Raw genomic sequence first — 13,958 nt, forward strand, 5'->3', positions numbered from 1 at the left:
CATGCTATTAATAAAAGAAACCACATCCTTTAAACCAAAACATTTTATTTCATTGAAGTGCCAGCTGCTCTTACATATGTAATAATTGCAAATTGCCTAGGCAACCTGCTTAACTATGCAAGACAAGAGAAATCCTCTGGCTCTGACAGCTTGCACATAATCACTTTCTTCTTTAGGCGTGAGCAGCAGAGATCCTTGCATCCCTGTGGTGCTCTGCCCTCACTTCACCTGCAGTGCAGAAGGCTGATGCTGGCCTTAGGAGCTGGGCCTCTTTAGCCAGCTCTTGCAGGCAGAGGTGGGATGTGCAAAACTCCCATGGATAGGTGAGAGGCATGCATTTCTTCTGTTGCTCCCTGAAGAAACCTGAGCCAGTGATCCCAAACAGACTGAATGTGCCCCAGCAGATTACAATGAACCCACCGTTCATGTCTCTTACCTCAGTGGCTTGTTCAGTATGGGGAAATCATTTGGAAGTCTTCCTTTCCAGATTAAGCCCTTCCCCAGGTCCATTCTAGGGGAAACTGCTGGTAAGAAAACCTACTGGCAAGTTTGTTTGTATAACCTTAAGCTACATGTTTCTTTCTGAAAACTGACAGCAACATGATGCAATGTTTTTCATACTGATTAGTTAGCTGACAAGTGATATTCCTCTGGGTTTTAGCCCTACATGTAAGCACCAACAAGTCAACTTGATTTGTTTTCATCTCATTTTTAACAAAATTTTAAATTCTACTCTAAAGCAAAGCCACATTTTACATTAAGTAGATATTCATGAGGCTGACAAAAACAAATAGCCATCCAAGCAAGCTGAGTCCAGTTGAATTAAAGATCAGAAGTGTGTGGTCAGGTGGAGGCATATTTGAGCAGTGGCTGATTTACCACACCCTGGTACCAATTTTAACTACAAAACATCTTGGTCTTCGGTGTGGCATTGACTTAAAAAGTCTCTTGTCTTTTAGTTGCACAGTTATAACCATCTTTTCAGTATTTAGAATTTTGTGTATTTAGAATTTTTCCAGTAGAAAAAAATAGCATCCTAATATTTGCAGTGTGATACTAAAAAAAGCAAGAGATAAGTATGGAAAACAAACTCCAGTATAAGTAGTTATGTTTGTCTTTAGCATTCATTGCCAACAGTCAAGAAAAATTAATCATTAATCTAAATTAGCAACTCACAGTACCAAATTACAGCAATCTAGGATGAACTACTCAGTAGAACAGAGATTAAATTCAACTACTCTTGAGAAACCATAAATTCATCTAGATTCTATGTTCTATTTAGGAGAAAAAAAAACCAGCAAAGTTTTCAAATCCTGAAGAAAAATTTTAGAGGTTGAATTATATTGGAAATGCTCTCACAAGTCTGTGAATTGGATTTTTTTTCAGTCCAGGACTTTGAAATATGTTAATCATAGTGCTCTCTAATATTCCACTCTCTTTGCCTATTTGGAGGCCTCATTTGGCTTTGGTGAGGTTTTACATTTATCCTTAAGTAGCGTTGAAAGTTTATAATTAAAAAGCATGAAAGGATTAAGAGAAACTTAACAATTGCCTCCATAAAACCAGTATCCCAGGAACACTGATGGTGTGGATCATGGATGAAAGTGCTCAAGTAAGGAATAAGAAACAGGCAGAAAAGGTTGTAGCTAGCAGTGCCAAGCATTAACCGAAAGAAGTGCTACATCCAAGCATAAATAACTGTTTGAGCAAGAGATACTTGTCAGGAGATAGAAATTATCATAATGGCTAAAAATGAAAAAAAAAAAGTTCTGGCACAGAAGCTGAATAAAGAAATGAGTCAATGTCATTACAGTTATAATACTTATAATTCAGCATGAAATATAATTTGAAAGATATAAGCCTGGGGAAGAAAATACCGGGATAAATTTTTTCTAGTGTTCTGGATAAGTTATTGGCAAATGTAAAATCTGTGTGGCAAAACTAAAACAATAAACAGTCATTTTGTCACTACCTGGAGGGCACTTTTGTGGTGCCTCTAATTTTATTACATCTCAGAAATCCATAAAAACCAGCACAAAAAAGTCAAGCAGGTTAAAAAGTGTTTTGAATTAGTTTATTAACATGTCATATACTACTTTTACATAGTTTCATGAGTGGAGATTCATGATGGTTTAGGTGGATACAGAAAAAGTTTAAGATCCTCAGTCTCAATATCTTGTTCTCTGCTGAATTACAGGTTTGTGTTTAAGGTGTTTCTTCGCAGCTGTTTCTTACTAGCTCTTGGTTTTGCTACATTTAGCTCCTGAGATTTTGCCAGTCATTCTTTGATAATCTTTTGATTCCCCAATCATGTAAATTTTTAAGAGCAAATAATCATAGAATTGTAAAATATGCTGAGTTGGAAGGGACCCAACAGGATCATTGAGTCCAACTCCCTGCCCGGCCCAGGACATCCCCAAGAGTCACACCGTCTGCCTGAGGGCATTGTCCAAATGCTTCTTGAACTCCGTTCAGTTTGGTGCTGTGACCACTTCCCTGGAGAGCCTGTTCCCAGCCACCCTCTGGGTGAAAATCCTTTCCCTAATATCCAGCCTAAACCTCCCCTGACTCAGCTTCACATCATTTCCCTGAGTCCTGTCACTGGTCACGAGAGCAAAGAGATCAGTATAAAGATGGCAGAGCAGCTTCTGTAGGAGGTACTTGGAGCTGCTCATTATAAACCTCAGTATTTTCAGGGCAGGCTCAGTAACCCTGTTCAAAAGCATTTCCCCTTTTTAAAAAGTATTCATCCCTATCTTCTTAGTGAAAGTTCAGTAGAGTCTACAGAGCCTACAGAGAATATTCTTCTAAAAGAAAGAAGAATATTCATATCCAACTGCAAATACAGGTGCTTCTGTGATTTTCAATTATCTACAATACATCAAAATCATGATTTCCATCAGCTTACTTATATCCTTGTCTCCACATTTGCATCTGCCCATCTGACGGGGAGGTAAGGAATACAAGATGTGTTTTAAGACCTGCATTCCTAAGGAAGTTATCTCAAAAAACTGTCCAAGTTCTAATGGCTACCTTCTAATTCTTCCCCCTAGAATTCTCATATACTGGACAAAGGGTAAGTCACATGTGAGAGATGATATCAAACTAAAAAATTAAGGTCCACAGCATGCCCACAGAAGACTTCAGTGTTACCCAACATTTTTCTCCAGCCACCTCAATGTTCAGAAAGGTCAAAGTTCACACATATGGCCCTTCTGAACTGTTGCATGCACCTACAATATATGGCAGAAATACCTGCAGAGGAGCCAAAAATTTCAGCAGAATTATGCAGTTTTAAAGGTCTTTTAAAAAAAAGGAGTATGGCAAAGTAAATAACTCATCAGCATTTGGAAGCATAAACACCAGAAGGAGCCCTGACGAAGATGTGTTTTACTGCATTTTAAACAAATACCAAGGTAGGTAACTTGCATGATAAACACACTGCAATTTAATTTCAGTAATTTATTAAATTAACAAAACCATATTTGTTTATCTCAATTACCAAAATTGCATAAGTTGCCACGCTATTTTCTAGCACCATTTCAGTCTCAAACATGAATTATGGAGGTGAATGTCTGTTGTTTTTTCAAATGTTTTTGTACCACAGTCCAACACAAGAATATATGCTCCCTAAGTTTTCTGAGCGAAATTAAGGTTATGCAAACACATCATTCACCATATTTTCTCCCATCATATGATAGGTATATCCTTACACTCACTTCTAGTTCTAACAAAAGTACTTTACTTGGATGGCTTACAAAAGAACCACCAGACTTTAAATCATCAGATCTGTGTTCTAGGAGCCCATCTGTCCCCCATCACTGCAGTACCTAAGTCACACACAGCTGTCGTGTGTAGAAAGGGGCTTTAACACACTTTTTCTCTACATGTCTTTCATATTAGGTCCTGGTTCACACTTCTGACCATTAACCATATAGGCAGAGAGTTCCTGCTCAGACCTGTATTAGGGCAGTTTCTTCAGCCACAATTACAGCTGTGAAATTACTTTAGTTCTATAGACCATCTTTGTAAAGGCATCTGAAGAAGGAGATGTGCCCTAAGTGCTGCTTTTAAAACATACTGGCACACAACTCCTTCAGGGAGTCAGCTGCCTCAGCATTTCCACATTAATTTTGCTTGAAACTATCTTGCGAATTTTGCCCACCTAATCTCTTTGATCTCAAAACAAATACCTGGAACGTTTCTGGGAGCAAGCTCCAGTTTTCCAAATGCTGTTTCAGGGCACCTGCAGGACCATCTTTCACTCTTGGAGCTATTAATTGAAGAGTTATACTGCAAGCTTTGAAAGGGAGCAAAAAATTAGCAGCTTTTTATTCTTTTCACAGCCAGTTTCCACCAATTCAAGTTTCCCATGGATACTATTTCTCTTCACTTAAATTTATTAAAGCAAATTAACAATATGGTGTGGAATAGAGCTAGCATCTGCACATTCACTTTTGCCCAACACCCTGAGGTTTGGCATATGATACCTTGAAACCTGAACTCTGACACCAAGCCTCAGATCAATCAAAATATTGCCTACATGAACTCATATTAACAAAGCAGAGGATAAGGAAATGAAGAACCGTAAAAAGAGGATAGCTCTTTTCAGCTGAAAGCAGCTGCTCAGGCTGCCTGAAAAACAATAATTCAATTTGTAACAACAAAACTGAGACCACTTGAAAATGTTCAGGGAGGTAAAGAAAAATCTTGAAACACAAACCTGAAAAGCCTCCCATGCTTGGAGAGACACTCATCCAGCTGGTTCCCTACTTGAGTTCCTCCTCCAGCAGAGCTGTAGGACACTTTTTGGCAGTTCTGTCATGGCCTCTCTCCTGCTTCACACCACTCGTGGCCTTGGTGTTGGGTCTAACACCGCAGCTCTGACACTGCCTGGCAGGGCCTGTTTTCTGAGGAACCCAGCTAAGAGGCTGTCCTGCCTTCACAGCCTCTTGCAGGAACATATCTTGTCTCAAGCCCTCCATGCAGATCATCTCCACCATGGCATGAGCCATTTCTGGGTCTCACATCTATCCAGAAGTGAGGTCTGTACAACTCAAAATGAGTGCCAAAATGTTTTGTTTTTTTTTCAACCAGAGATGAAGCCACTGTCTAGGACATGGGAAATCCACATTACAGTCTGTGAACACTCCCTCTCTCCCCTCCTCCTCTTACTCATCCCTGGTAAGCACCTAAAGTGAAGCCCTTCTGGAGGTTGTTGTGCTTGTTTTCACTAAAAATTCACCCTAAGAAATCTCCCCTGAAAAAGTTTTATTAAAGCAAAGTCATTGAAAAAGAATTTTGGTTTTGACAAAACAATACTTCCCAGTCATGACTACAACTCTCACGGCATCATCCTAGGGCATTGCTGTATTCTAGTTACTGGGATGTGGTGAGCTCTGTTTGCTGTTTACAAAAATAAAAGCACAGGCAGGAACTTTTTCTGACAGCTGTCAAAATTAGCAATAAGCTAGTTTTCAGTGAAGAAAGTTTCTGGCAAGCTGTCAAGCAGAAAATTGAAAATCAGAAAGAGAACATTTATCAGACGTGAAAAACAAGTGTAGCATTTAAGCACATGCTTAATGGGAGGCTTGGTTTCACTGCATACAGCTCATCTGCATAGAGGGGAAACAAACAGAAACTTGTATCTGCTTGGGAGAGAAGGAAGGGAAGAGATTAGCTGACAAGGGGGAAAGTGCTGAGGGAATTTGCAGGAAGGTCTAGCACATCCAGTTTAACTTGTTTATTAAGTTGGGAAATTCTGGATATAGCTCCCAGTCAAAGCCCTTTTTTATCTGCCTTTTTTTGCATATCTACAAGGAAATTCACCTTATACTTGCTACACAATTGTATTTATCTCCCCTGAGGACAATGAAGAATATTGAACTGGAAAAGATTTCATCTAAACCCACAAAAGTTTGTCATATTTAACATGTCAAATTGGAGTGTTGCTCTAGCAAAATCGTCTTTCTACCACAGAGATAGTGACTCTGCAGATGGAAAATCACCACACTTCTGAACCCATCATAAATATCAAACAGCACATTTAACCTCTTAATTTCTCACTGACTTTCAACACCAGGTGCATTTTGAGCATGACATCAGACAATAGTTTTCTAGAACTGGTAACTAGCAGGAACATGTACTGAGGAAAACAGATATAAAGGGCCTTCACACTGAGAGCACAGGACATGTTAGGAATACATGCAAGGTTTACAAATCACAATCCAGATGAAAGGAATCTAAGACCACTTAAGGAAAAAGTCATTTATTCCCATATGAATCCTTCTTTTATGCCATAGAAACACAGTATCTTAGAATGGTTTGGGTTGGAAGGAACCTTAAAGATCATCTAGGTCCAACCTTCTGCCATGGGCAGGGACACCTTCCACTACTCCAGGTGCCTCAGAGCCCCATCCAACCTGGCCTTGAACACATCCAGGGATGGGGCATCCTCAGTTTCTCTGGACAGCATGTTTCAATGCCTCACCACCCCCACAGAGAACTTCTTCCCAATGTTTAATATAAACCAACTCCTTTTCAGTAGCCGTTCCCCATATCCTTGTAAGAAGTCCATCCTCAGCTCTCTAGTAGGCTCACTTCAGGTACTGGAAAGCTGCCCCAGAGCTTTCTTTTCCCCAGTCTGAGAAACCCCAACTCTCAGCCTGTCCTCATAGGAGAGGTGCTCCAGCCCTCTCATCATTGTCATGACCCTCCTCTGGAGTCACTCCAACAGCTCCACACCTTTCTCATGCTGGGGACCCTAGGGCAGGATGCAGCACTTCAGGTGGTGGAGAGGGGTTAGAACGACTCTCCAGAGGGGGAGAATCACCTCCCTCAACCTGCTGACCCACCTCTTTCTGATGCAGCCCTGGATACAGTTGGCTTTCTGGGCTGCAAGTGCAGGGAGGGAGGGAACCATCTGGTAAATTCATGCCAGACTGGCACCATAGAGCAGAAATTTCCTAAGCAGTGCATTCAGTTTGCAGTTTGGGTGCAATTTGTGGAAAACACCAACAGGGAAAAGACTGGTTATCTCACCCTGCTAATATATGTGCTCTTCTCTGTCCTTGCAAATAATATTGTGATTCCTCAGAGGCTAGACTGAATGGTGTTCAAATATATATTTTAAGAGACAGATAATATTGAGGTTTCCAAAGGCACAGCAAGGTTTGATCCTCATCTCAGAGGCTGAGTATATCAGACCACCAGCAAGATGCCACTTTCCTCCAAAATATAAGAGAAAAAGACCTACTCTATTTTTTTCCACTTTCCTTTCCTATCCTCTTTTTTTCCACTCCATCCATCATGATGTTTTTCTGGAAGGAAATCCATATTCAGATCAGCTCTATTAATAAACAAGGCAACTTTCCCCAGCTCGCTACTCCTTCCCTGCTAAACAGCAAATTTCCATTCCTTTCTTCCATTTGTTAAAGCAATGACTCAGAGGGTTCTTCCAAGGCTGAAATACCCAGGATGTGTGAAATGTTCATACCAAATCAAGACATGAGACAGCTCACTAATTCATAAAGAGCTGCTAATATCATAATAATCCATCAATATTTTTCTTTCTGACAGATTTTGACCCATGTTTCTGTTTGTAGGGGAGAGGAAATTAATTCCACAGTGCTCATCTCATGAAGACCTCTTTCCCCAAGCAATCACTTTAAAAAAATTGTTCTCCAGGCCCTGCCTGAGGTTTTTCCAAGCTTTTAAGAGCAATAAAAATAGGTGGAAGAGCTAAAATAAAACATATTTTGTGTTTTCTTATGAAAAAAAAATCTAGCAAATAGTGGATATACATCAACAGAAGAGATATGCAAAGTGCACAGCCTGTTCCAAACTTTCCTATATGATCTTCTGGCATGGAATATGCTCCCAAACAAAAGCAAACAGCCAAATCTCCTGTGGTGTGTTGACCCCGGCAGGACACCAGGTGCCCACCAAAGCTGCTCTATCATTCTCCTCTACTGGGCAGGGCAAAAAAATTATAACAAAAGCCTTGTGGTTCAAGATAAGCACAGGGAAAGAACACTCAGCAATTATTGGCATGGGACTCAGGGGAATTAACTATATTGCAAATCAAATGCCAGTAGGTTAATAAGAAGTACTTGCTGCAGAACAACATAATGCTTGTCCAATTTTTTTAGCCCCATAAATGAGAAATACCACACTATAAAACCATACTACCTTTTCCTATACAAATTAAGAAACAAACAAAAATGTTATACATGCTGTACAGTGGTTGTATGAGTGAATCCACTCTGGTATATTACATATATATCATACAATTTTGGATTCCAAATTTGTTTGCTTCTGTCTAGAACTGGTATGAATAGTTAAGCAGGTGAGGTCATGAAAAGAGCTCTGTATTACTCATCTGATGCTAATGGGATTTGAGTTGCAGCTGTGATCTTCATGGGGTTGTCATTAGGCCTATGTGACTTAACTGTATTTTATTCTCTGTTTAAAATTCATCTATCAGAGTGAAATCAGAAATGTGCTTTCTGTCACATATAGAGCAATTACCCTTAGTACAAAGCCTGTGGAGAGAAAGGTCTGCTGTACTTTACAGAATTGAATTTAACAAAAGCTTTTACAGCAGTAGCACACTTTCTGTGTTTTGCCCAGCTGCCATTTAGTACTACAGAAACCTACATGCCTATATATGCCCAAATTTTTTGCCTTTTTTTTTTTTTTAAGCCGAGCCTTTGCCAAACCTAAACAACTCCTTGTTTAGCTCATTCTTTTGCCTGAGAGTTGTGGTCTGGAATCCTCTCCTCTGGCTGCAGCCTGCAGCTCTCTTCACAGAGAGCAGCAGGCACAACCTTCCCAGGATTTCTCCTGGGAAAGGCAGTGAGAAAGCTCAAAGAAAGAGGAGAAAACAATTCTTATATCTTCGCTGCTCCTGCTGTTTAGCACATGTGGAATGTGTTACAGAGACTGTTTACCAAAAGTGATTTGTTAATTGGACTCTGGTGATGGTTGTTTCGATTGATTGACCAATTAGATCAAAGCTGTGTCGTGACTGTCTCTAAGGGTCGCAGGTTTTTCTTTAGTACACTATCATCATAGTATGTAATATAATATAGTATAGCTTAAAAAAAAACAATTGTTCAGCCTTCTGAAATCACAGGAGTCATTGCATATTATTCCCTGGCTGGGGGTCATCCAGCATCGATACTCTCCCACAAGCTTCTTGGGCTTCAACATCAAGAGCAGTTGCAGTTTGGTGCTCAAGCAGATGAAAATAGCATTGGAGTAAAAGCATTAACCTGTGGACACAATACATGTACACCATGCTGGAATCCTGATCGGAGTCCTACCGCATAAAGTTCAAATTTGTATCAATTGCTCAGCTGAAAGCACTGTGAAAATGCACATGGAAAATCCTCTGTGTTACAGGTTTGTTGAATATGGATATTGCAGTTTTAAATAGAAAGGCTTTTGGTTTTCACAGTATAAAACCAAATAAGGCTGTAACTGAAGTGCTCTCCTGGGATGAGAAGGCTTCTGTTTTCCCCCTGATCCCAGAGACAGTACATGCTTTTATTTTCATGAAGTGAATGAAATGACACTAAAGTCTTATTTTGTGAAGAAAAATATTACTTTATAACATTCTATGTGATCCTATTATTATCATTATAATTACTTCTCACTTTTATGGCTGCTACTCTGAAGAATCAATTTGTACGTACATCTGGGTTATGGCACTCACAGCAATAAAGCACTTTTAAAATGCATAAACAGAATTAAGAACCAACTGCAAAGTGCAGTAGAGTGGCTAAACATCACTTTGCCCTGTCAGACAAGAAGAGAGAAACTCCATTCCAGGGAGCACTGTATATACATACTTGCATATGGGGCAGAATTGTAACACCTGACAGCTCCCATAAGCAAAACCACCATATTTTAATGAGATTCACATAGCTGGAGGTAATCTCTGAGTTTTAGGCATATATAGGAGGTAATAGAATGGAAGAAAAAAAAAAAGAAGAAAAAACATAAGATGGATTTACAGATAACAGTTTTATGCCTACATAATTTCTAAGTCCTTTTTTTTAAGATATTCTTTTAACCAAAAAAGAAGACTGGAACTCAAGCAGGAGTTGAAAGAAGGGGGGGAAGGATACACTAGGTAAGCTTAATTTCTATGCTGTCTACTTTAGACACTTCTTGCACCATAACACAAAATAGAGACAAGAAATATCAGACTGAGGAAAAAAGTGCTCCAAGAACACAAAATACCAGCTTACCTGTTACAAATGGTAGCACATTAATGCTAGTTTTCTGCTGAATTTTTCAATTAGGGCAGTTTTGGCCATAAAAATTCTTCAGGGAAGAAGACAGAAGGAGGTATAAGTCCCTAAAATGCATCCTGCCATTCCCAGGACTAATTAACTGTGATTTTGCCAAATATATTACAGTACATTACTTCACAGTACAAGCATATTTTCACTGATCAATCAAATATTTGTCCAACAGATGCAGACTTTCAAAGCTGTCTTTCAGATATCAGGAAACAAGATAAATATAGTCAACTGATTTTTTTTTGCCCATACTAAGCATTTACTGAAGAGCAAGATTTAGTTGCAGGTCTATCATTAGACTGCCTTCATGACTGCTTCCTGGTGTTGCTTTCTGAAAAGCTTATTGTACAGGAAAGTATTTAAAAATGATAGTGGCTCTTTTGGAGATAGACAGCTTAAGTATTTTCTTTAATGAGAGAGAGTTTGGGAGGAAATGCATCAGCAATAATAAGTACTTTTCTTCCATGACATTATGGCCTCTACCAAGAAAGTCTGCAGTATTTTACAGTAGTTTCCAAACTCTCTTTTTACCTTGCACCGTTCTCCCACTCTGCCAGATGTTTTGTACTTCAGTATCAGGGTTGTCTACTTTATCTCCATACGTCAAAACCCTCTAAATTGTTTGTGTTTTCAAAGCTTTTAAAACACATTTCAGCTAATTTGAAGAGAAATCAGTTGCTTTTTAATATATAGAAGTAAAATTTATAAAATCAGAGTTTATAAATTAAAAGTACAAAGAAATCTTGTACACCCATAAATAGGTACACAAGTGCTCACAACCTCTATTTTGCATGTCTCCTAGCCTCTATACACTTTTCCTAAGCAACTGTTGTCACTGTCAATACTATTTCCTCTCATACTGTGTGCCCACTATCAAGTCTTCACACCATTAAATCACTAATAGACAATAATATCTCCAGGAGGCTTACAACAGGTTTTGCTACACATTTGCAGTGGAGTGCAAAGCTGTAGGTATTTTTGGTATTCCTTTCAGCAGGGAAGTAGCAACCTAGATTCCTAGAGCCATCAGTCTGCTACAGGGCTTTTTTACTGAGGAAGGAGATGGGTATTTCCCTTCTGTAGATCCCTAAGCCCATATGAGATGTGCCATTGCTATTAACAGAATTGGAAACTGAATAAGAGAACTTGTATTTGCTGCCAATCAAAAACCAATATTGGAGGGAAAGCAGACTGAGCAGGCTAGTAACTGGTAACTTCCATGATTATTTTCCAGAAATGGTTGTCCTAATTCCAGCTGGGTTACCATTAATTTTCTTCCAAGCAGCAGGTACAGTGCTGTGTTTTGGATTTAGTAGGAAAATACGTTGATAGCACACTGATGGTTTAGCTGTGGCTAAGCAGGGCTTACTTACCCTGAGTCAAGGACTTTCCAGTTCCCCATGCTCTGCCAGCAGGCAGGTGCACAAGAGGACAGGAGGGAGCTCAGGCAGAACAGCTGACCCAATCTTGCCAAAAGAGAATTCCATGCCACAGAATTTCATGCTCAGTGTTTAAACTGGGAAAACCTGGCCAAGAGGAGCCAGGCACTGTGTGGGATGGGCTGGGCGTTGGCCAGTGGGTGGTGAGCAATTGTATTGGGCATCAGGTGTCTGTCCTGGATTTTATTTTTCTGTCACCCTTTTATTACTAATATTATTAGTATCAATATCAGTATATTTTACTTTGTTTCCATTATTAAACTGGTTTTATCCCAACCCTCAAGTTTTTTGGAGGGGCAGGAATGGGCAGTGAGAAAGTGACTCCACTGTTCTTTGTTGCCTGCTGGGGTTAAATCACAGTGGTGTAACCCAACGCTGAGGAGCCCTTGCATACAGTGGGACAGGTTGTACCCAACACAGCAGGAAAAGCAGCTCCCAGTGCCTGCACACTCTTGCATTAGCCACACAGCTGGACATCAAAACACTTTTAACTAAGTGATCAAAGTCTGCAGCCCGAGAGCATTCCACCTTGCATGTCAGGGCTTTATGCAGCAACAGTTCCCAAGCCACATGCAGTCCTACAAAAAGAAAAACCCAAGTCAAAATACTTTGATTCAGTCAGTTGAAATATCTTCCAGTCTATCACTCTGGCATTGAATAGTTGTGCTCACTATATTGTATTGCACACCTGTAAGAGCCAGTTAAAAATCATCCAGACACAATTACTTTTTGTATTTGACAGATTACATAAGTTATCACAAGCTCAATCAATTTTGCTGAATCAACATTTTCTTCTGAAGAAAAAACTTAATTGGGAAGACAAGAGCCGTATTTACAATGATTATGTTTGATTAAGAATTGATAAGCAATTAAGGAAAATAAAATCCCAGCACAATCTCCCTGTCTTCCTTGCAAAGACTACATTCATTAAGCAGAACCAAGAGGAATTCTGGCTCAAAATGGTGTGTTTTCCCTTTGCCTTTCACAGGACAAAAATTTCATTTTCAGTTTTCCTCTGAATTTCTCATCATGTTGAGACATTGCTCATTCACTAAACTTGGGGTTTCTCAGCATCCAAGCGTCATTTCTCTGCCATGTATTGGTCTGTCCTGAACCAGAACACCAAGTATATCTTCCAAATAAAAGATTTCTCAGTTAAAAGAAGCAGAAACACAGAAAGTGACATATTAGCTATCCACACTAGTTGACTGATTGGAATTCAGCCCCACAAGCAGGTCCATGACCATGCTTTTGCAGTATTGAATTGCTGGAACCTCCAAAAAGAAAGAGAGGTAAGCGTGGCTGCAGCAAGTACAACCAATTCCCAGGCTGCCTGCCTGTGTCTGCCCCACATTGCCATCCTCCAGGGCCCATGGGACAGCACAGCCTGTCCCTGCTGTCCCATTTCCCCACCCAGACCTACTCCTGGGCCAGGCAGCTCCTAGCCTGCCTTCACCTCTTGCTGCATCCTGGAGCCAGCAGAAGAGAGAGAGAAAATCATTGGCTTGGAGTTACAAAGTGAACTGCTTTGCAATGGGAATTCAACCATCTAGAAGCAGATTCTGTGAGAAAAAGCATAGTATCATTTTTAATGTATTTTCTCATGTGTTAAAGATACCTTGGCCAGTTTTCTGCTGTTTTTCAGTGAAGTGCAGTAAGCTGCTCAATTTGACAAGAAAACTTCCAAGACATCTTTCTACTGCATTCAGACTAATTTGGCTGTTAACGTACAATGATAGGTATAAACCTCAAGGACACATTCCTATAACATTTTGCAAGCTTAATTGTTAGGAAGTTATAATTTCCTCCTACTGTGACAGAAATTATGATCTCCTTCTTAAAAACATAAACCTAAAAAGTATTATTAGAAGCCTCCTTTTTGCAAATTTAGAACATTGATTTTTCATTACAATACAAAGAATTGCACATAATGTGTAGAACAAAAACCCCATTCAAGCACAGGCTTGAATATGCAAATGGTAAGTCATGAACAGGAACATAGGTTATTTTGAATGAAAATAGTTCATTAGATTCTAGTTCTTTCCCATTTCACTTGCTCCTAACTTGATAAATACATTGGATTTTCAAATTTAAACATTCTCTTTTTGTGGCCATTTAAAGGTCAGGACTTAGTTTAGAAAGGTGGATGCATGTTAAAAAATGAATGAATGACAGAACAGGAGGTGAGACTCAGCAGCTGTGTAAGCAT

The sequence above is a fragment of the Haemorhous mexicanus genome, chromosome 1 (genome assembly GCF_027477595.1).
Source record: "Haemorhous mexicanus isolate bHaeMex1 chromosome 1, bHaeMex1.pri, whole genome shotgun sequence".
In the NCBI taxonomy this organism is placed as follows: domain Eukaryota; kingdom Metazoa; phylum Chordata; class Aves; order Passeriformes; family Fringillidae; genus Haemorhous; species Haemorhous mexicanus.